The sequence below is a fragment of the Bufo gargarizans genome, chromosome 3, assembly GCF_014858855.1.
Source record: "Bufo gargarizans isolate SCDJY-AF-19 chromosome 3, ASM1485885v1, whole genome shotgun sequence".
In the NCBI taxonomy this organism is placed as follows: Eukaryota; Metazoa; Chordata; class Amphibia; order Anura; family Bufonidae; genus Bufo; species Bufo gargarizans.
Window position 1 is genome coordinate 169,187,778 of NC_058082.1, and position 16,994 is coordinate 169,204,771.

Below are 16,994 nucleotides of genomic sequence, written 5' to 3' on the forward strand. Positions count from 1 at the left end.
CAGGCCTGTTAGGGTGTAGTTCCTCCTCCTAGACAGTAGAGGGAGCTAGGGAACCCCTAGTATATATAGTGAGGTCCTGTTCAGGGAAAGGAGTGTGTAGTCAGAAGTCAGTGTGGACTTTAGCTAGGAGGCAGCTGAAGTGGAGCTTCTGACATGCAGCTAGATAGCCCAGGCTCCTAGCTTGCCACCAGGAGAAGGGTTTGCCTCCTGAGAAACCAAGTTCCCTTAAAGGTGCAGTGCAGAGCCAAGTTTATTTCCAGCCGAACAAACAGAGAGCTGAAGGGCAAAAGGATATTTCTACAGCAAGGAGACATATACCAGAGGAAGGTTTTCCTTACCCAAGGATAAAGCCAGCAATAAGGCATACGGGCCTTGGAGTTAGTCAGACAGGATCTGAGGAAAAGTGCAGCCTGATCTGTAAGTGTTTAAGCCCTCTGAGTACCTTGCAAAGACTTTGCCTGCCATTATTGTAAAGCCTGCCTGTATCCAACCTTTTTACATGTGGAACTAACCAAAGACTGTAAATAGTTGAACTGTTTCAGTAAAAGGAAGTTTTGGTTCATTGCAACTTGTGTTCCTCAATTATTCCTACAATAAATCGGTGTGCCACCGTTACCGGCACTGGCGTTACGAACTTAAAGGGATGTTGCCACCGGCACATTAAACCTGCAACATCCAGGACACCTCACCTACCATCCGGCCTGGTCCCTATACATAGAGAGTGCCCCAGAGGATCCATGTGCCAGCCTCTCCATCACTGCTGTACGTCTGCCCAGGGTATAGAAAAGACTGTGAGTACTATAACCTTCCTCGGTTAGTAACTACCCCTGTGACCTCACCATTCGCCTCACCCTGCAGGGCTGCGTACTGCAACAGTAGTTATGTCCAGATATTGCCCCAAATAATATACACATTGTGCCCCCTCTAATTTGCTATGCCTATATTGTCCCCCTTCACGATAGTTATGCCCACACTGTGCCCCCTTTAAAGTACTTATCCCTTTGTTGTGCCCTCTCTGTGCCCCCTTCACAGTAGTAATGCACTCTGGGCCCCCTTCATAGTAGTAATGCTCACTGTGCCCCCTTCACAGTAGTAATGCTCACTGTGCCCCTTCACAGTAGTAATGCCCACTCTGTGCCCCATAACAGTTATGCCACTTCACAGTAGTAATGCCATCTCTTTGCCCCCTTCACAGTAGTAATGCCCATTGTGCCCCCTTCACAGTAATAATGCCCATTGTGCCCCCTTCACAGTAGTAATGCCCATTGTGCCCCCTTCACAGTAGTAAATCCCACTGTGCCCCCTTTATAGTAATAATGCCCATTGTTCCCCCTTCATAGTAGTAATGCCCTATGTGCCATCTTTGTAGTAGTAATGCCCCCTGTGCTACCTTCACAGTAATAATACCCATTGTGCCCCCTTCACAGTAGTAAAGCTCTCTGTGCCCATTTATAGTAGCAATGCCGTCTGTTGCCCCTCTATAATAAAACAAAAAAAACACAGTATCTACTCACCTTGTTCCGTTCATGAAGCTCACATCTAGCTCTCTCCTGCAGAAACAGATCACTCTGCAGCAATGTGTGGGAGAAGCACAGGCAGATACCTGGGCTGCAGGCTCCTCCCACACAGGCCAGCAGCGCGATCTGTGCCTGCAGGCTGAATGGTGGAGCTTCACCATTCAGTGTGCCGCCCTGAAGGAGAGAAGGAGTGCGGGGAGCTGAAAGGTCAGTGAGTGAAAGGACAGCAGCTCCCCGATGCTCCAGCAATGAGCGTTTACATCTGTATTGATGGAAACGCTCATTGCTTCCGGCACCTCCTGAAAGTGGGCAACCACCCCGCCCCTTCCCCCTTTGCACGCCACTGTTGTGGGGGTTCATTTGAATAGCGGCTATTAGAGATGAGAAAATCGAATCCCACAAAGTGGAATTCGACCTGAATTTCAGGAAAAATTTGATTTGCCTCAAAGCCGAATTTCCTCACGCTTCGTGTTAGCGAATCGATTTAACCTGAAATAGTGTATAAAAGAAAAAAAAATCATACTTACCTCCTCAATTTGCTCGCGGCGAGCCGCCCACCTCCACCTTGATTTAAGATCTCAGCCGAAATCCCAAGCATGTTGACGTATGATGTCCCACACGTCAACTCGAGCCGCACGAGATTTTGCGCCAGATCTTCAGGCAAGATAGCGGTGGCCGGCCCGTCAGGAGCAAATGGAGGCGGTAAGTTTGATAGAATTTTTTTTGTAATGTTAATTTTACACTGTTCTTACACTCAGATGCCACGATCATGTAAGAACGCGGCATCTGAGGGGTACAATGATGGGGAGCAGCAGTATTGCAGCTCCCTATCATTACACCCGCTACTTACAAAAGAATGCACTTTGTGACAAAGTATTTCATCACTAAGTGAATTTTTTTATATAATTCGGCGAAGCAGCCGAATCAAATTTTGCTAGTTTGCTCATCTCCAGCAATTCTAGCAATATCTCCGCTTTGCACAAGATGGGTATACCCTTTAACCAGCACAAACAATTCTAAAGACATTGGTTTAGTCATTACTATCATATAATTTTACAATTTTAACATTTATTCAGTTTTCCTATGATTATTATTATTATTTATTATTAAGGCTCCATTCATTCCATGGCGCTGTACATATGAAAAGGGGTATACATACATAATACAAAACAATTGCAATAAGCATGAACAAGATAAGTTTTATAAACTGCTACAGAAAGAGAGAGGACCCTGCCCGCGAGGGCTTGCAATCTACAAGGGATGGAAGAAGGACAAAGTAGGTTAGGGTAAAGCTGTTCATGGCAGCAGGGGTACTGTAGGTTGTAGACTTGTCTGAAGAGGTGGGTTTTCAGGTTTCTTTTGAAGGTTTGTAGGTGATAGTCTGATATGTTGGGGTAGAGAGTTTCAGAGTATAGAGGATGCACAGGATAAATCTTGGAGGTGATTGTGGGAAGAAGTAATAATAAAGGAGATTAGAGAAGGAGGTCTTGTGTGGATCGGAGGTTACCTGTGGAGATCTATTGGGAAAGTAGCTCAGAGTTTTATGGAGGGAACAGGTTGTGGGCGGCCTTACATGCATTTTTTTGTATTTTAAACTGAATTTGCTGGGCAATGATGAGCCAGTGAAAGGATTAGCAGAGGAGTATCTGGGGGAGAGGGGAATTAGTTGGGCAGCAGAGTTGAGGATAGATTAGAGGGGTGAGAGGGTGCTATATGGAAATCCACAGGGGAGAATGTTACAGTAGTCTAGGCGGAAGATGATGATATGTACAAGCATTTTTACAGACTCCTGGTTGAGGATTCAAGACATATTTTTGAGTTGGAGGCAGCAGGTGACGGAAAGGGCTTGGATGTGCAGTTTGAAGGACTCTAAATGTTCTCAGAGGTATGAAGTGATCCAGGAGACGGCCAAATCTGTGATGCCAAGAGATGAGAGAGTTTGTAACAGAAGGGAGTGGCCAACAGTGTCAAAGGCAGAAGACAGGTCAAGGAGGAGGAGGACAAAGTAATGTTGTTAGGCTTTGGCAGTTAGCAGGTAATTGGTGACTTTGGTAAGGGCAGTCTCAGTTGAGTGCAGGGGTTGGAGGCTGGATTGTAGCCGGTCATAGAGGGAGCAGGAAGAGAGGTGGGAGGAAAGTTGAAGTTGTACATGTTGTTCAAGTATCTTTGAAGCATATGGGAGAAGTAATATGGGGTGATAGCTAAATAAATGAGACCAATCAAGAGAAGGCTTCTTGAGGATGGGTGTGATGGTAGCATGTTTAAAACAGGAGGGGAAGACGCCAGTGGTTATTGATAGGTTGAAGAGATGAGTTAGGGCAGGGATAAACATTATGGTGAGGTTGGTGGAATGTGATCGGGTCAAGTTCACAGGTGATGAGATGTGATCTGGAGAGTAAGGTGGAAAGGTTTTCCTCTGTAATGGTGGAGAGGCAGGTTTTCGGGGGAAGAGGACTGAATAGTTGTGTAGAGGGGCTATGAGGACTGTAGGCTGAAGCTTTCTCTGATGTTGTCAATCTAATGTTTGCAGTATGTGGCAAAGTACGCAGCTGAGATGAGGGGTGCAGGTGGGGGCACTGGATAAATGGAGAAGAGAGTTAAAAGTGTTAAAAAGTTGCTAAGGGTTGTGAGACAGGGAATATATGGGAGATGTGAAGTAGGCTTGCTTTTCAGCAGCGAGTGTGGACTTAAAATTGAGAAGGGATTGTTTGTATGTAATAAAATGCTCCTTAGAATGGGATTTCTTCCATTGCCTCTCTACAACCCTGGAAGCTTGTCTCAGTTCTTTAGTCAAATGTCGGTAGCATCTGCATCATGGAGGGAACATATAGTAAAGAGTGGCAAAAAAGAAAGTAAGTGAAAGTCAAGGAGTTTAATGTTCCTGCTAGGGTGTGCTAGTGTGTGGACTGGGATGCAGCTGAAGAGATCAGTGAAGAGAATGTGAGTAGGTTGTGGTCGGATAGGGGGTGAGGTGAGTTAGAAAAGTTAGGGAGCCGAGGCGGGTAAAGATAAAATACAGTGTGTGACCATCTCTGTTGGTGGGAGTGGAGGACCACTGTGAAAGGCCAAAGGGTGTTGTGAGTACTAGAAGTTTAGAGGCAGCTGAGTGCCAATTGTTGAAGTCACCCATGATGATAGTGGGGATGTTGGCAGAAAGAAAGTGTAGAAGTCATGTGTTCAAGTACACAAAGGAGCATAATGGGGGGTGGCATTATAGTTGGGCTGTAGGAGCAGTTGTGTTATAGGATAAAGCCAATTCCTCCACCATGTTTGCTCACAGGGCCAGGTGGGGGTGTAGGGGGGGTGTAAAATAAAATCTGCTATAAGAGAGGGAAACAGGGACGGCAGTGTCAGAGGATGTGTGCCATGTTTCTGTTAAACCCAGAAAGGAAAGTTTATGAAAGATTAAAAAGTCTTAAATGTAGAAAAGTTTGTTGCAGACAGAGGGAGCGTTCCATAATTCTCCTGCAAGTGGAACAGGGAGAGCAGGGGTCAGGCAGATAGTTTTCAAGTTTAAGGGGTTGCAGAAAGTTGTAGAAGGAGATTGATAGTGGGAGGTAGATATGATTGTGGGGATCTGCTGGGGAAGGCCATGATTTGGAGATATGTCACCACAATAAGGAGAAGCAGAAAAAGTGTTAGTAGGTAGGAGTAGGAGGAGGGCATGAGGTGGCAGTGTGTGTTTGGAGAGAGAAGCTTTTATGTTAAGGAACAATTCCGAGGAGGAGGCCAGATGGGTGAGTAAGATGGAGGCAGAGATAAATAGTTTTTTGCTGGGTGCAGTGGTTTGGGACTATTTTAAGAAGTGTAGGACAATAGAGATGATGTTTGTGAGAAGCAGAAACATTATGCACAGTAAATATTTCTTTAGTTTCTTTTGGTTCCCTTCTGGTTTAATTCTGGAATAATTAGATTATGTCTACTTAAAGAGGACCTGGTCTCCTGACATGCCTATTTTAATAGATACATGCATTCCCCGTGGAATGACAATTATGTTGCGCCATTCCTTTATTATTTCTACTAGAAGTTATGTATGAAGTGCTAGCAGTCTGCAGTAATGGTACAGAGGGGGTGTTAACTAGTTGTGGTTGTGTACCTGCACAGGCTCACTCCAACCAGTCAGTGCAGCCATTGTCAGACTGTGCCGGTACACCCCCCAACTGGTTACCACCCCTCTGTACCCTTACTGAAGACTGCTAGCAATTCTTCATAACTTCTAGAAATAATAAATGAATAGCACAACATAGAGCCATAAGAATAGATGCTCCAGAATTGTTATTACATGGGGAATGCATGTAGCTGTTAAAACAGGCATGTCAGGAGTGGCGACAGGTCCTCTTTAAAGGATGCGGCACAAAGAAGACCCAGGTCTAAGAAGACCTAAGGCCTTACAGTTAGAGTTCTTAAGGTCCCTTTACATTTAGAGTTCTTAAGGTCCCTTTAGAATGAAAATACAGGAGATAGTTGGAAAGGAAACGTTCCTTCCCAACAATCTGCTGATTTCTGGGGGAGGAGACCACTACATGATCATCACCAGAATATTGTGAGGAGCAATCGATAACGCCATCACTCCTCCGCATACTGACTCCATATCCATAATATTACGTCCTGGTATAATTCGATTATGTGCACTTTAAAGAGTGGCACTTACAGTGTATGGCACAAAGAAGAAATAAGAAATATAGGGGGGTCATTTATTATTATTAATTATTATTTATTATTAAAGCGCCATTCATTCCATAGCGCTGTACATATTATAAGAGATGCACATACATAATACAGACAATTGCACTAATCATAAATAAGATGAGTTACAAACTGGTACAGAAGGAGAGAGGGACCCTCTAGGTGCGGGATAAGTTGGTCATGGCGGTATAGAGGCAGCATGGTCACTGGTTGTAGGCTTGTCTGAAGAGGTGGGTTTTCAGGTTTCTTTTGAAGGATTCCACTGTAGGTGAGAGTCTGATATGTTTGCGTAGCGAGTTCCAGAGTATGGGGGATGCACGGGAGAAATCTTGGAGTCGATTGTGGGAAGAGGCAATAAGAGGAGAGGAGAGAAGGAGGTCTTGTGAGGATAGGAGAGTGTGTGTGGGGGTGTATCAGGAAAGTAGCTCAGAGATGTAGGGAGGGGACTGGGTATGGACAGCCTTGTATGTATTTGTTAGTACTTTGAAGTGAATTCGTTGGGCAATGGGGAGCCAGTGGAGGGATTGGCAGAGGGGAGAGGCAGAGGAGTAATAGGGTGAGAGGTGGATTAGTCGGGCAGCAGAGTTGAGGATAGATTGGAGGGGTGCGAGAGTGCTAGATGGAAGGCCGCAGAGGAGAATTTTTCAGTAGTCTAGGCGGGAGATAATGAGGGCATGTACAAGCATTTTCGCAGATTCAAAGTTAAGGAAAGCACGGATGCGGGACATGTTTTTGAGTTGGAGGCGGCAGGTGGTGGAAAGGGCTTGGATGTGCGGTCGGAAGGAAAGGGCATAATCCAAGGTCACTCCAAGGCAGCGGACTTTGTTGACTGGGGAGAGTGTGCAGCCATTGATCATGATAGATATGTCTGTTGGGCGGGTTGAACAAGATGGGGGAAAGATTATGAATTCTGTCTTATCCATGTTAAGTTTTAGAAAGAGAGAGGCGAAGAAGGATGATATAGAAGATAGACATTGTGGGATTCTTGATAGTAAGGTGGTGATGTCTGGACCAGAGAGGTAGATTTGTGTGTTGTCAGCGTAGGAGTGATACTGAAAGCCATGGGACTCCATGAGCTGTCCCAGGCCAAAAGTGTAGATAGAGAAGAGCAGGGGTCCTAGGACAGAGCCTTGCGGGACACCAACACAGAGGGAATGAGATGAGTAGGTGGTGCAGGAGTGAGAGACGCTAAACGTCCGGTCTGTGAGGTATGATGTGATCCAGGAGAGGGCCAGGTCAGTTATGCCAAGAGATGAGAGAGTTTGCAACAGAAGGGAGTGGTCAACAGTGTTGAAGGCAGAGGACAGGTCAAGGAGAAGGAGGACCGAGTATTGTTTCTTGGTTTTGGCTGTCAGTAGGTCATTGGTGACTTTGGTAAGGACAGTCTCGGTCGAGTGGTGGGGTCGGAAGCCAGATTGTAGGCAGTCAAAGAAGGAGCAGGAGGAGAGGTGGGAGGACAGTTCTGAATGGACATGTTGTTCAAGTAGCTTTGAGGCATACGGAAGAAGTGATATGGGGCGATAACTGGACAAGGAAGATGGGTCAAGTGAAGGCTTTTTGAGGATGGGTGTATTGGTAGCATGTTTAAAAGCAGAGGGGAAGACACCAGAGGTTAGTGATAGGTTGAAGAGATGAGTTAGGGCTGGGATAAACACTGTGGTGAGGTTAGGGATGAGATAGGATGGGATTGGGTCAAGTGCACAGGTGGTCAGATGAGATTTGGAGAGTAGAGTGGAGAGTTTTTCTTCTGTAATGGTGGAGAAGCGGGTTTTGGGAGAAGGGGACTGAGCAGTTGTGTAGAGGGTCTGTGGGGACTTTGTAGTAAAGCTTTCTCTGATGTTGACTATCTTTTGTTTGAAATATTTGGCAAAGTCCTCAGCTGAGAAGAGAGGAGATGGTGGGGGCGCTGGGGGACGGAAAAGGGAGTTAAAAGTGCTAAAAAGTTGTTTAGGGCTGTGTGACAGGGAAGATATGAGAGATGAGAAGTAGGCCTGTTTCGCATCAGCGAGTGAGGATTTGAATATGAGAAGGGATTGCTTGTATGCTGTGAAATGATCTTTAGAATGGGATTTCTTCCATCGCTGCTCAGCAGCCCTGGAAGCTTGCCTGAGTTTTTTGGTCAGGTTAGTGTCCCAGGGTTGTCTGTTGAGTTTTCGGGTTTTGTTGTGTGTGAGGGAGGCAACAGTGCCCAGAGCTGTACTTATTGTGGTGTTATATAGGGTGGTAGCAGCTTCTGGGTCTTGGAGGGAACAGATGGTAGAGAGTGGGAGAAGAGAGTCAGAAAGCAAGCGAAAGTCGAGATGTTTGAGGTTCTTGTGGGGGTGTGCTAGTGTGTGGACCAGGGGAGCTGCAGTAGAGACCAGTAAAGAGAAGGTAAGTAGTTTGTGGTCGGATAGGGGGAGAGGCGAATTAGAAAGGTTAGATAGGGAGCAGAGGCGGGTAAAGATCAGATCCAGAGTGTGACCATCTCTGTGGGTCGGAGCTGAAGACCACTGTGATAGGCCAAAGGAGGAAGAGAGTGACAGGAGTTTAGAGGCGGCCGAGTGGCATGTGTCAGTAGGGAAGTTGAAGTCACCCATGATGATAGTGGGGATGTCGGCAGAAAGAAAGTGCAGTAGCCAGGTGTTAAAGTGGTCAAGAAAGATGGTGGCTGAGCCTGGAGGGCGGTAAATGATGGCTACTTGAAGGTTGGAGGGAGAGTAGATGCGAACAGAGTGTACTTCAAATGAGGTGAGCGTAATGGAGGGTAGCAGTGGAGTTGGGCTGTAGGAGCAGGTGTCTGATAGGAGAAGACCAACTCCTCCACCATGTTAGCAGCCGGGGCGGGTGTGTGTGAGTGAATTGAAATCCACTACAAGAGAGTGCAGCAGGGGAGGAGGTGTCTGAGGGTGTCAGCCATGTTTCTGTGAGACCCAGAAAGGAAAGGTTTTGAGAGATAAAAAGTTAATGAATGTACGACAGTTTGTTACAGACAGTGCGCGTTCTATAATGCTCCTGCAAAAGGAACCAAAGGAGCAGGGGTCACAGGAATGGTTATTAGGTTTAAGGGGTTGCAGAAATTTGTAGAAGGAGATTTGTATTGGGATGTAGAGGTGAAAGTGGGGATTTGCTGAGGGGGTCCTGGATTTGGAGAGATATTACCAGCAGTATGGAGAAGCAGAGAAAGTGTTAATAGATGAGAATAAGAGAGGGCATGAAGTGTATGTGTGTGTTTGGGAAGGAAGTGTTTTATGTGGGCAAACAGGTTTGTGCAAGCGGTCAGATGAGAAGGTAAGATTTAGGAAGAGATGAATAGTTCCTTGCTGTGTGAATGGATGTGTGGGTATTTCAGGAGGTTGTGGAGAAGTAGGAAGAGTAAGAGTAAAAATGTAAACATTTTTAGCATTGACTATGTCTGTAATTACCTGTGGTCCCCTTCTGGTCCCATTCTGGTATAATTCAGTCTGTACACTTAAGAGTTGCACTTGAGAGATGTTGCATTTGGAAAGACCAAGGTCTGAAAAGACCTAGGACCTTAGATTTATACCACTCAGTGTTCTATCAGGTGTGACCAAGAGGGGAGGGGGCTACATTTGGCCAAATCAAGGAAGACCAGATACAGGGGTGAAATAGTCAATGTAAACAAATACTCAATAAATCCAGCAGGGAAAGAGACATTAATGCTTCAGAAAAGACATACCAGGATTTAGAAGGAGAGATGAGAGGGGGTGGACAATATCAGACTGTGGAAAAGCTGGGTCCCGTGTCCGTTGTTACGTTTTCCGTGATTTTCTGCGGACCCATTGACTTTCAATGGGTCAGTGGAAAACTCGGCTAATGCACCTCTTGTCTTCCGCCTCCGTGATCCGTGTTTCCAGTCCGTGAAATTTTTTTATCAAGCACTGCACTCCAGAATTCTGTCTTCAAAAAGTGTTTTTACACAAGTGGGGTGGAGTGATCAAGGTTATCTATGTTAATGGGTTTCACTTCCGATTTATGATCGGGACATTTTTTTAAAAGTCCTAAAGTTACTCCAGTAGGGGAGTAACATTTCTAAACAAGTGTTAGGTTTAAAGATGAGCCAAATTCAGCAAACAGCTTGAGTCCTTTGATAAATTTGGCCAAAGTACTCCAACACAGACTCAAGGAAAACTGTCTTCAAATGTTACCATCATGATAAATTCCCCCCCACTGTGTTTATAGCATTGCTTATGGGAGATCTTTGCAAGATTGAGAATTATTCTCCGTGTTGTTTTAGTGATTGAGTTGTGCATACCCCTTTAATAACCAACTTAAAGAATATTGATAATCACATTGAGGACAAATTGTAAACGGATAGTTGGTGGCAAACATAATGAATATGCTGCCAAACTCCTCTGATGATTTTTAACATCCAGCACACTGAAAAGTACCTGATACTACTGTATTTTATCCTGCAGACAAACGTCTATATAGCCAGAATATATAGCGCTAGCTGAAAATAGAATTTTCCATTAAATACATGGTGTAGCAGGTTTCATAAAACACCCATGTGAGACTAGCCTTAAGGCAGAGCTGTGACCTAGTCCTCTAGTATTTTACTACTTCGTGCTCGTGTACTATGCTGTGATAGAATAAAGGATTCCTCTAAGGAGGGCTGTCAAACATTAGAGGTTAGTTGCCCTGGGACCACATGATTTTACAAATGAGCCTTGCTCTTCTAGTTTTAGATAATGTCTGAGCCGGCAGGACATACACTATTGGAATGCTTTATAATTAGATATATCTAAATGTTTTCCAAAAACAGTATATTATTGTAACCACCAAGCCAGTCCTCCATTAACATAGACCACTTTGTTCCAAATGTACCACTGAGAGTGATATCCTCTCTTCTAGTCATTCTTCCTTTAGCGTTCACAGCAGTAAATCAATAAGCCAAGAGAAATCATTCTGACTTGGCTGCTGTAATTCATTCACATATGAGGATCCTCATGACATAGATCTGGGTGTTACGTGCATAATATGAAATGAATATGAACCTATGGGCAAGCTCCAAGTTATATATTGCAGGACGGCACTACTATCACACTGACAATACAGAATTCATGCTGTTTCAGCACTTTTTTGCTGCTGGCTTTATGGGAAACTAGAATTGTTTTACTATATGAAAAAATATTGGGGCAGAAATTCTCTGAAAAACTAAATCTGTTTTATTTAATTTGACCCAAAATGTTACCTATAGGGATAACAACTATAAGCTACAAATTAAACGCAGAGTACAGTATACTCCATCAATGTTCCCTAAACCTAGGGGAGGAAGGTTATACATAGAAAGATCCCTACATGATTGAGGAGTCAGTTTAAATTATGAAAAATAGAGAGATAAAGTATCCTCTGTAGTGCCAAACACAATGTATTAGCAGGATGTGCAGGTGATATATATTGATGATCTATCCTCAGGATAGGTCATCAATAGCTGATCGGTGGGGACTCGGAAGACAGTGTAATTACAAGTACTCGCTCCATTTGCAGCAGACCACTCTTAGGCGTCTGGGGTATCCTTTGCCTCTTAGGAGGTTTCTCCAAAATGATGTCCCTTTTAGGCCTCTTTCACACGGGCGAGTTTTCCGCACGGGTGCAATGCGTGAGGTGAACGCATTGCACCCACACTGAATCCGGACCTATTCATTTCTATGGGGCTGTGCACATGAGCAGTGATTTTCACGCATCACTTGTGCGTTGCGTGAAAATCGCAGCATGCTCCTCTTTGTGCGTTTTTGACGCAATGCAGGCCCCATAGAAAGCTGCGTGAAAATCGCAAGCAAGTGCGGATGTGGTGCGATTTTCACGCACGGTTGCTAGGAGCAGTGATGAGTGGGAGGTGCCATATTAGATTTCGCGATATTTCGCGAATATTCGATTGAATATTCGTGTTATATTAGTCGAAATCGAATATTCGCAATTATTCCAATTAGCGTGAATAATATGCGATTTAATTAATTGCGATTTTTCTTTTGATAGTATAAGGCAACGTTCCTATGACTAATTGACTATGGCTAGGCTAATATGTGTATTTTATGAATAGTCTTAATATTGCTCTAACTTCGTCTTTTAGAATATTCGTAATATTCTAAAAGACGAAGTTAGAGTAATATTAAGAATTTTCGTAAAATGCACATAAAGATTGTAATTTAGCTTATATAGTGCTATAATCCTTTTTTTCTCAAATTTTTTTTGCCTCTTCTGAACTTCAGTTTTGTAAAATATATACACTATAAAAAAAATTACTATAGCAGTATATTAGCTAAATTACAACTATATGTGTATTTTACGAATATTCTTAATATTGCTCTAACTTCGTCTTTTAGAATATTCGTAATATTCTAAAAGACGAAGTTAGAGCAATATTGCGAATTTTCATAAAATACACATATAGATTGTAATTTAGCTAATATAGTGCTATAATCCTTTTTTTAAGTTTTATAAAATATGTACACTATTAAAAAAATTACTATAGCAGTATATTAGCTAAATTACAATTTATATGTGTATTTTACGAATATTCTTAATATTGCTCTAACTTCGTCTTTTAGAATATTCGTAATATTGCTTTAACTTCGTCTTTTAGAATATTCGTAATATTGCTCTAACTTCATCTTTTAGAATATTACGAATATTCTAAAAGACGAAGTTAAAGCAATATTAAGAATATACGTAAAAATCGCAATTCGATTATTATAACTTGAATTAATCGAATTGCGATTTCAACTTAGCACTGCTATATTCCATATTAGGCTAGAATTAACGAATATGGAATATAGCAGTGTTAAGTTGAAATCGCAGTTCGATTATTATAACTTGAATTAATCGAATTGCGATTTCAACCTAGCACTGCTATATTCCATATTAGGCTAGAATTAACGAATATGGAATATAGCAGTGTTAAGTTGAAATCGCAATTCGATTATTATAACTTGAATTAATCGAATTGCGATTTCAACGTAATTCTCAAATCCGACAGTACATTCTAGTATATGGAGACGTTCCCATGATGATGGGGACGCTCCATGAGCACGGAAGTCGGCAGAAGCGGCAATGGGCACTGACTGGAGCAGCCAGGAAGCCAGGAATCCAAAGGACAGGTAAGAACAACTTTAGGGAAGTGGGAAAGAAAAAAATATAACAATAAAAAAAAATCAAAAAACAAATATTAGATTTTGCAAATATATAGAACTATATTCTAAATATTCGCGAAATCTCGAAGTTAGGATATTTGAGAAAAGAAATTGCAATTCGAATATTCGCGCTCAACACTAGCTAGGAGATGATCGGGATGGGGACCCGATCATTATTATTTTCCCTTATAATATGGTTATAAGGGAAAATAATAGCATTCTTAATACAGAATGCATAGTACAATAGGGCTGGAGGGGATAACATTTTTTTTAAATTAAATTTAACTCACCTTAATCCACTTGTTCGTGCAGGAGGAAAATGACCTGTGGTGACATCACTGCGCTCATCACATGGTCCGTCACATGATCCATCCCCATGGTGATTGATCATGTGATGGACCATATGATGAGCGCAGTGACGTCACCACAGGTCCTTTACCCAGGTCCTGAAGAAAGAGGATAGAAGAGAATCCGGGCTGGGCGAACAAGTGGATTAAGGGGAGTTAAATTATTTTTTATTTTTTTAACCCCTCCAGCACTAATTTACTAAGCATTCTGTATTAAGAATGCTATTATTTTCTCTTATAACCATGTTATAAGGGAAAATAATACAATCTACACAACCTTGAACCCAAACCTGAACTTCTGTGAAGAAGTTCGGGTCTGGGTACCACATTAAAGAGGACCTTTCACTAGTTTAAAAAGTAAAAACTAACTATATCAGTGGGCAGAGCGGCGCCCAGGGGTCCCCCTGCACTTACTAGTATGTCTGGGCGCCGCTCTGTTCGCCCGTTATAGGCTCCGGTGTCTGCAGCTCCCTCTGTTGTACTGGGCAGAGTTTTTGTATTAGGGTTGTCCCTTGCTGCAGCGCTGGCCAATTGTAGCGCACAGCTCATAGCCTGGGACTCCCAGGCTATGAGCTGTGCGCTACGATTGTCCAGCGCTGCAGCAAGGGACAACCCAAATCACATTGCGATAAAAACTGAAGAACGGAACGCAATCGCAGTCAAAACTGACTGCAATTGGGTACCTACTTGCGCGGGTTTGCCGCAATGCACCCAGGACGCCTCCGGAGCCAAAACGTGACGCCCTTGTGAAAGAGGCCTTATAGAGCAAGTAGTCTTGACGCCATTTGCAGTTAAGCAACAAGGACATGGAGTCCCCTTTGTAGATGGTAATGTGGGTACCCAGATGTAGGATTTCCAGAGTGGTGTAGAGTGGCCTACAATCTCTCTGAAAGTGTTTTATGCACGTGTCACGGTGCACCTACATAGATATCCTTGGATCCCAGATGTGGTAGTCCAAATCAAGTGCAAAAGGGGGTTGTTAACTTGGATGATAATGAAGTAGAATAAATGGAGTCCAGACATTGTATTAATGTACAACACAACTTTACTTGGCATAAACGATAATCCAAATCTTGGTCATCAGCAGGTATTGGCCTAACTTTGGCAGGCAAACACTTCTGCAACAATCTCAGCTCTGCTATTCTGTAGCTTTCTCAGCCCTGCTATGTTAGCTGGGTAAAACAGGAACTTTCCTCTTCTGCTGGAACTAAGCTTAGCGGTAGTCTGTCTCTTACTTTATCTTTATCTTTGATCCTAGGAACTTCTTCCTGGCTTCAAGCTTACTTAGCTTGTGTATTAGGCAATGCAAGCCCAGGAGAGGACAAGCAACCAGATAGATCTTGCAGGCAGGGATGTTAGCATATGCCAGAGACTTTTGTAAATCTTTAGCTGACACTCCAGGATTCTTCGTCACCTCATTGAGCAGTCTGCGCTGTGCTCTTGCAGTCATCTTTACAGGACGGCCACTCCTAGGGAGAGTAGCAGCAGTGCTGAACTTTCTCCATTTATAGACAATTTGTCTTACCATGGACTGATGAACAGCAATGCTTTTGGAGATACTTCTATAACTTTTTCCAGCTTTATGCAAGTCAACCATTCTTAATCGTAGGTCTTCTGAGAGCTCTTTTGTGCGAGGCATCATTCACATCAGGCAATGCTTCTTATGAAAAGCAAACCCAGAACTGGTGTATGTTTTTTAAAGGGCAGGGCAGCTGTAACCAACACCTCCAGTCTCATCTCATTGATTGGACTCCAGTTGGCTTACACCTTACTCCAATTAGCTCTTGGAGATGTCATTAGTCTAGGGGTTAATATACTTTTTCCACCTGCACTGTGAAAACATGGTAACATTTCATTCTTTGTGTGTTATTAGTTTAAGCAGACTGTCTATTGTTGTGACTTAGATGAAGATCAGATCACATTGTATGACCAATTTGTGCAGAAATCCATATCATTCTAAAGGGTTCACATACTTTTTCTTGCAACTGTATATAACCCGCCTTCTCTAGGTTTAGGGCGCATTGATGGAGTATTCTGTAATTTGTAGCTTATAGTTGTTATCACTATTAGTAACATCTCTGAACAATTTAAAACTTTATTTTTTCTCGATGAATTATTTTTGCCTTTGTACAGTCGTGGCCAAAAGTTTTGAGAATGTTAATATTAGTTTTCACAAAGTTTGCTGCTAAACTGCTTTTAGATCTTTGTTTCAGTTGCTTCTATGATGTAGTGAAATATAATTACACGCACTTCATACGTTTCAAAGGCTTTTATCGACAATTACATGACATTTATGCAAAGAGTCAGTATTTGCAGTGTTGACCCTTCTTTTTCAGGACCTCTGCAATTCGACTGGGCATTCTCCCAATCAACTTCTGGGCTAATTCCTGACTGATAGCAACCCATTCTTTCATAATCACTTCTTGGAGTTTGTCAGAATTAGTGGGTTTTTGTTTGTCCACCCGCCTCTTGAGAATTGATCACAAGTTCTCAATGGAATTAAGATCTGGGGAGTTTCCAGGCCATGGACCCAAAATGTCAACGTTTTGGTCCCCGAGCCACTTTGTTATCACTTTTGCCTTATGGCACGGTGCTCCATCGTGCTGGAAAATGCATTGTTCTTCACCAAACTGTTGTTGGATTGTTGGAAGAAGTTGCTGTTGGAGGGTGTTTTGGTACAATTCTTTATTCATGGCTGTATTTTTGGCCAAAATTGTGAGTGAGCCCAGTCCCTTGGATGAGAAGCAACTCCACACATGAATGGTCTCAGGATGCTTTACTGTTGGCATGACACAGGACTGATGGTAGAGCTCACCTTTTCTTCTCCGGACAAGCCTTTTTCCTGATGCCCCAAACAATCGGAAAGAGGCTTCATCGGAGAATATGACTTTGCCCAGTCCTCAGCAGTCCATTCACCATATTTTCTGCAGAAGATCAATCTGATGTTTTTTTTGGAGAGAAGTGGCTTCTTTGCTGCCCTTCTTGACACCAGGCCATCTTCCAAAAGTCTTCGCCTCATTGTGCGTGCAGATGCGCTCACACCTGCCTGCTGCTTCTATTCTGATTTTTTTCGTCGTCATATTCTGAGTTATGTGTACGGAGCTGTGTGAGCATTCATTTTTTTGCGGGTCCATCTATACTTTTTACTGATACCATTGGGGAGTGTATGACTTTTTGATCACTTTTTATTAAATTTTTTGTGGGAAATGAAGCAACCAAAAATGGAAAATTTGCAATTTTAACTTTTTTTTCTGTTTCCTTTTTTATATTTTAATAGTATGAGTGTTTTTGCATGTGGTGATACCCAGGGT

The 16,994-nt window shown here is 43.0% G+C and overlaps 1 protein-coding gene across 1 annotated transcript in view; it reads left to right on the top strand.

Moving 5' to 3' along the window:
- Positions 1 to 779: 779 nt before the first annotated feature.
- The window catches only part of ERICH6B (glutamate rich 6B), a 172,885-nt gene continuing 156,670 nt past the window's right edge, over positions 780 to 16,994 (top strand). Inside the window, exon 1 of the mRNA XM_044287614.1 lies at positions 780 to 791. The gene's annotated coding sequence lies outside the window, so the exon portion shown is untranslated. The remainder of the gene's footprint in view (positions 792 to 16,994) is intronic.